Source organism: Trichechus manatus, unplaced genomic scaffold, assembly GCF_000243295.1.
Source record: "Trichechus manatus latirostris isolate Lorelei unplaced genomic scaffold, TriManLat1.0 scaffold00026, whole genome shotgun sequence".
Taxonomy (NCBI): Eukaryota; Metazoa; Chordata; class Mammalia; order Sirenia; family Trichechidae; genus Trichechus; species Trichechus manatus.
This window is the reverse complement of record NW_004443962.1, coordinates 5,239,207-5,246,133: the sequence shown is the minus strand read 5'-3', so window position 1 is coordinate 5,246,133 and position 6,927 is coordinate 5,239,207. Positions and strand designations below refer to the sequence as shown.

Genomic DNA, 6,927 nt, shown 5'->3' with positions numbered 1-6,927 from the left:
CGGTTTCTCCAGTCTCCTTTAGGCCAGTAAATCTGGTCTTTTTTTTGTGAGTTCGAATTCTGTTCTACATCCTTTTACAGCTCTGTCCAGGACCCTCTATTGTGATCCCGATCAGAGCAGTCAGTGGTGGTAGCTGGGCACCATCTAGCTGTACTGGACTCAGTCTGGTGGAGGCCATGGTAGCTGTGGTCCATCAGTCCTTTGGACTGATCTTTTCCTTGTATCCCATTCTCTTCATTCTCCCTTGCTCCCGAAGGGGTGAGACCAGTGGAATATCTTAGATGGCTGCTCACATGCGTTTAAGACCCCAGATGCTATTCACCAAGGTAGAATGTAGAACATTGTCTTTATAAACTGTGTTATGCCAGTTGAGCTAGATGTTCCTTGAGATGGCAGGAGATTTTTAAAAACAGTGTGCAGAGTGGTGAAGAATTTGAGTTGCCTGATAAGCACGGTTCCCAGCTGAGGTCAAACAAGGTGACGGTCTACCTCCTTGTTTCAGCTCTCATACTGTAAACAGACTTCTTTTTGTGGTCTATTTAGTGCTGCATTTTTTGTGCTTTTTGTTTGTGATTTTGCTGTTTAAAGTGGCCCCAAGTGTAGTGCTAAAGTGCTGTCTAGTGTTTCTAAGTGCAAGAAGGCTGCGATGTCCCTTTTGGAGAAAATACATATGTTAAATAAACTTTGTTCAGGCATGAGTTATAGTGCTGTTGGCCATGAGTTCAATATTGATGAATCAACAATGTATATTAATAATGTGTCTTTAAAGAGAACACACATAAAACAAGGTTATGTATTTATCTGTTGACAAAAAATGTGATCAGAAGTTCTCAGGAACCTAGCCCTGTATTTCCTCTAGAGCAGTTCAGTGTTTGCTATTTGAGTGTTCACAGCAACTACAGAACATAAATGATGTGAATTTTGAAAACTGACTGCACTAAAATGGCTAAGACAAGGTCTTACTGGCTGTCCAATATGGTAGCTAGTAACCACATGTGGCTATTTAAATTTAAATCAATTAAAATAGAATAAAATGTAAAATTTATTTTCTCAGTTACACTAGCCACATTTCAGGTGCTTAAGTAGCCACATCTGGTGGGCAGTGGCTACTGTATTGGAGAGCACAGATACAGAACATTCCATCATCTCAGAAAGAGTTCTGTTAGACAGTGCTGGTGTACAAGGTAGAGTAACATGTAATAAAATAATGACAAAATAAGATATATGCTAATAAAGCAAATAGCAAATGCTATAGGGGAGGCCACTAATAATGGAGCAACTAGTTGTGGGTGGATATGGTTATGGGTTTGAGGAATCTGCTTCAAGAGTGAGAATCTGGGAGGTTTCTCTTCAAATTCAGCTATGTCTGTGTGGCGTTCAAGCCTCTGGCCAAGCCTTCCCACACCTTTTACCCACTTCATGTTTTCCCTATTTAGGAAAAAGGAAGTGAAAAGTTTCAGTGGTCATCGAAGAATTTCTCTGCCTTTTTCATTTCTTGTGCCAAGCACGGCTCTAAGAAGAAAGGGTATAAAGATGAATAAACCCCCGGTCCTGCCTTCTGATACTCACAGTCTGACAGGGTAGGCACACAGGCAAATACCTATTGTAGGATTGTGTAGCCGTTTCGAGACCCAGTTATTTTCTGCTTTGAATTTTTTTTATACCATGTGTTTTCATTAATGGAAGCCTGCTGAGTCATGGAGTGTGTTCTAATTTTTGGCTGGTAATAAAGATCTTGAGAAATATTATCTGGTACTACATGGTCACCACAGAACTTTTAAAGTTCTTGAATCCTGTAATTAGTGGGCGCCTGTATGTACCTCTGGACCTTGGTTTCTGATGTTTTTCGTGGTGCCTTCCATTAGGTTACATGGGGAACCTCTGGTTTTCCAACTATAACAAAACAAAACAAAACCCACCAAGGCTCCCTATCACACAGGAGACCATAAATATAAGGCTTATTTAGGGGTACAAAAGCCAAAAGAGACAAAATTTTTACCCAGTCACACTTCCTGGTTGTACTACCCCCACTTGCAAGCCTCATACCCCAGCTATTTTGCTTCAACTGGTTTCTTTCACCTGTTGCCATTATGCAAGTCTCCACTGGAGGGCAACAAATACTTGCAGTGCTAAGAGTATACTCCCAAAGAACCTGAGAGCTGGAAAAACTGGGTAGTATACCGTACGTGGAAACCCGGATGGCATAGTGGTTAAGAACTACAGCTGCTAACTAAAAGGTTGGCAGTTCGAATCTACCAGGTGCACTTTGGAAACCCTATGGGGCGGTTCTGCTATGTCTTTTAGGGTCGCTCTGAGTCAGAATTGATTCGATGGCAATGGCTTTGGTTTCTTTATACCATATGAAAGGGATAAGAAGCAAAAGTTCGGAGAAGATAAAATGCTCAACTTGGTGGGGCATCTAAGCAGGGATTTGAAGGAAACAGAAGCTAAACAAGCTAGCTGAGGGCTGGAGAGGCGGTGATCCTTTTTCTGGTATCTGTACTTACAGTTGGGCTAGCTGAGTGTGGGAGCCAAATCACGAAAGACCTTGAATGCCATGCTAGGGAGCTCGAGTTGATTTTGGAGGCCAAAAGTTTCCAGCATTTGAGGTATCTTGGAACTACAAGAAGTCTCTCTGGAATAAATAAAATAGAATGCCATTTTTAAAATAAACCATAGATCTTGATATGATTAATAGACTATAAATTCATTTAAAAATAAAATTTATAGTGTTTTCCCTTCAGCATTTAATAAATTGTTCCTTCCTTACAGATTTGAAACACTACCTTAAAAAGAGAGAAAAAAAAGAGTTTAAGATCAAAGAAATACAGTAAAGAAAAGTTGGAAAGTAGCTTATAGCGTCCCAATAATACAGGAACTGTTAACCTCCAAGGTTATAAATTGGTAGTTCCTAGTGGAGGTGCCTCTTCCACATCCCTTGACCAGGGTAGAAAATCAGAATTGGAAAGGGGGAGGACTCTGTGAAAACTGTATTCAGTATTATAATTTTATCTTTGGAAAATGGTTAAAAATGTTTTTATAATATAGACTGTAGAAAAATTTAGATAAAACATTGGCTGGTGGACATAGATTAATAAAAAGGTGGATGAAAATGTGTTAGAATTTTGGCTGGTTGCTAATGCTGTTCTAGGTGTTCAGAGCCTGGTATTGATTTGACTTGACATGGGGTGAAGGAAGCTAATGTTAATGGTGAGGATTGAGAGAGAAAGGGGGAGAGAGATTTCCCAAATAATTATGGGTATACAAGAGGTTTTTGCTGCAAGTATGCAGTGTTTCAACAAATATTTATTGAGCTTCTGTTATATGCCAAGCACTTTTCTAGGCACTGAGAATACAGTGGAATGTGAGAAAGACAAAGCCCCTACTTTTGTGGGATTTACAAGTAAGAAAATAAGTAAAATCTAACAGAGTGTGGTAAGTGCCATTTGTGGTGGAGATATTAAGACAGAGTAATGGGAATACCAGTTAATGGTTTGGAGTGGTAGGGAGAAGGGGAAGATGGGCTCGCTACTTAAGAGAGGATAGTAAGGACAGGCCTATTTGAAAAGGTCACGTTTCACTGAGACCTCAGTAGTGAGAAGGACCAACCATGCGAAGATCAGGTGAAGAGCATTCCAAACAGATGGAACAGTGAATGCAAAGTCCCTAAAGCAGAAATGAGCTTTGCGTGTGGGAGGGTTATACAGATGAGGCCAGGGAGCTAGGCAGGTGTCACGTCATGTGAGGTTGTGTAGGCCATAGTAAGGAGTTTGGATTTTGAGTGCGATTAGAAGCCATTAGAGAGTTTAAGCAGCAGGTAGTGGGGAATGATAGGTTTGCCCTTAGTCACATTCGTTTATCCATTCAGTAGTTATTTATTGCGTACCTGCTATGTGCCACACATTATAGTAAACCTAGAAGTAAAGTGGTAAGTAAAGCAGTGTCAGACAGTTTCTGCTTTCATGAAACCTGTTCAAGTAATTTGCCCTTTATTGGGTTGTCCTTTTATTACTGAATTGTAGGAATCTTTATAGGTTCTATATGTAAGTCCTATGTCAGTTTTATGTTCTGTGATTATTTCCTCTCAGTCTATGGCTTGTCTGTTTATTTTCTTAACCATGTCTTTTGATGAACAAGTTTTTGATTTTGGTGAAATCTAATTTACCATATTTTTTTAGTAGTTAACCACTTTCTTTGTCCGGTCCTAAAATGTTTCCGCATGTATAGGTATATGTATCACCTCCCGTGTTTTCTTCTAATAACTTTATGGTTTTAGGTTTTAAGTTTAGGTTCCGATGCACCGCGGTTAATTTTTATGTAAGGAGTGAGGTAGGGAGCAAAGTTATTTTTTCCCCTCACATATGGATATCCAGCTGTTCCAACATCATTTGTAGAAAAGACTTTCCTTTCTCAATTTAATTCCTTTGGCACCTTTGTAAAAATTCAGTTGACCACATACGTGTGGGTCTGTTTTTGGACTTTCGATTCTGTTATATTGATCTCTTTGTCTATTCTATGCTAATATCACAGTCTTGAATACATCTTAATGGTTTGTCTTGAAATCATTGTAAGTCCACTAGCTTTATCCTCTTTTTTCCAGATTGTTTTGGCTGTTCTAGGTCTTTTGTATTTTCATGTAAATTTTAGAATCAGCTTGCCAATCTCTATTTTTAAAGAAGCCTACTGGATTATGATTGGGATTGTGTTTAATCTTGAAATTGGGGAGAATGGACATTTTAACAATGTTAAATCTTCCAGTCCATGAACATGGTATAGCTTTTCATTTATTTAGGTCTTTAATTTTTCTCAGCAATATTTTATAATTTTTTGTATATAGCTCTTGCTTGTATTTTATTAAATGTATCTCTGAGTATTTCATATTTCTGAAACTGCTGTAAATGGAATTTTTAAAATGTTGTTTTCTAATTGCTGTTTATATATATAAATTATATATGTATAATTATGATATATATAAACAGCAAATAATATATATAAATGCAGTTGATATCTGTACACTGACCCTTGTATTCTGTGACCTTGCCAAACTCACTACTAGTTGTAGGAGCTTTTTTGTAGATTCCGTGAGATTTTCATAGACAATCATGTCTGAAAGTAGTGAGACTTTATTTCCTCTTTTTCAATCTGTATGCCATTTTTTTCTTGCCTTATTGCAGTAGCTAGGACTTCCAGTACAATGTCAAATAGGAGTAATGAGAGAGGATATCTTTGCCTTGTTCTCGATCTGGGAAGCAAGCAATTCTGTCTTTAACTGTGATGTGTGATCTCAACTATAGGGTTTTTTGTAGGTTTTATCAGGTTAAGAAAATTCCCTGCTATTCCTAGTTTGATGAGAAATTTTAATCATAAATGGATGTTGAATTTCATCAAATGCTTTCCCTTCATCTAAGGGGATGATCCTATCAGTTTTCTTCTTTATTCTATGAATAGGACCCAAACTGAAAGAGCAGCACTTATCTCGAGACATGCCAGTCTCAGGGCTACATGGTGCCATTTGAGGCTTCTCCTTGGTCATAGCATAGCTTCACTTCTGCTTACATCCCATTGGTCAAAGCAAATCTATGGTGGGACCACACCTTTCCCTCTGGGAGGGGTAGTAAAGCCACATGGCAGTAGGCAAATCTGTATGATTCTCTTAGATGGAAGATAACAAATAATTGGCATCAGTAATACAGTCTACTACAGCTGTCATTCTTAATTATGGATATAAAGTTGTGTGTGTGAGGGGGAGAGAGAGAGAGAGAGAGAGATGATATATTAAAAAGAAGAAGAAAAAGATACGGAAAGATACATCCTGAAGTGTATCTTTTTGTGTTTTCTAATTTTTATACAATAAATATATTGTTTTTATAATTAAAAAATACTCCTTTTTGAGAAGAATGTGAATTTTATCTTCAATACCGTATTTTAAGTGTAAATCCTTGTTTAGATACTCAGAATTGCTTAGCTGGAAAGAGCCAGTTGTCTATCCCGTCTGCCATTTCCTTCCGTCCACCTCACCCCCCAAGTTTATGGATGCGGAAACTGAGAATCAGAAGTGTGGAAGTGCTTTGCTCCAAGGCCACATAGACTAGTAGAAGATCCATTTAGAGCAGAACATTATCTGAGTATCAGAAAGCAAAAAGAAAGGCTCGGGAGATTAGTTTCTAAGAATCTGATGTAGTTTAAAGTAAACTTTGTAATTGTTTTAACCCAAGGAATCACTAAAATACTCTCAAAACATACCTGAAGAAATTCATTTACTCGTTTACAAATGTTTATTGGGCACCTACTGCTTTATTATTCAATCCACAACTGGGATTTTAAGTGGAATAGCAAGTATTTCTTGATTGGAAAAGATATGTATTAGGATATAGAGGATGCATCGGGATTGTAAAGAACATGTATTAGGATGTAAAGGATTATCAGGGATGTTTTTCTCAATTTCAACATCTGGGAGACCTGAATGAGCAGTAATGATACTAGCTAGGATTTATTGATGATTATAATGCATTTTACAATTCTCTGCATTTTATGTGCTCATAAGGTTTTCATTACAAGTTCATAAGGTAGGTACTATTATTATCTGCATTTTATAGTTAAGAAAATCAAGGCACAAATCGGCTAAGAAAAATGCCAAAAACTCATCTGGCCAATAAGTAGAAGAGCTACAATTTGAACTTGAGCAGTCTTGCTTCAAAGCCCATGATCTTAACTACTTTACTGAATCTATACAACAGTAGAAGACTTATAGCTCATTCTGTTTTCTAATACCATGATGCCCTCCTAATCAAGTTGAAGAGGTTAGCTCAAATATGTGCACAAGAAAGTTAATTAAACATAACAGTAAGGGGCCAAATCACATTAGGCTGTTGGTAAGCACAGATTTAATAGGTTAAATAGAACATTGTACTTTAAATCTTCAGTTTT

General features: G+C 37.6%; 1 protein-coding gene across 3 annotated transcripts in view; it reads left to right on the top strand.

Moving 5' to 3' along the window:
* Positions 1-6,927, top strand: part of SENP5 (SUMO specific peptidase 5) — a 52,144-nt gene that overhangs the window by 37,469 nt on the left and 7,748 nt on the right. The window lies entirely within an intron of this gene.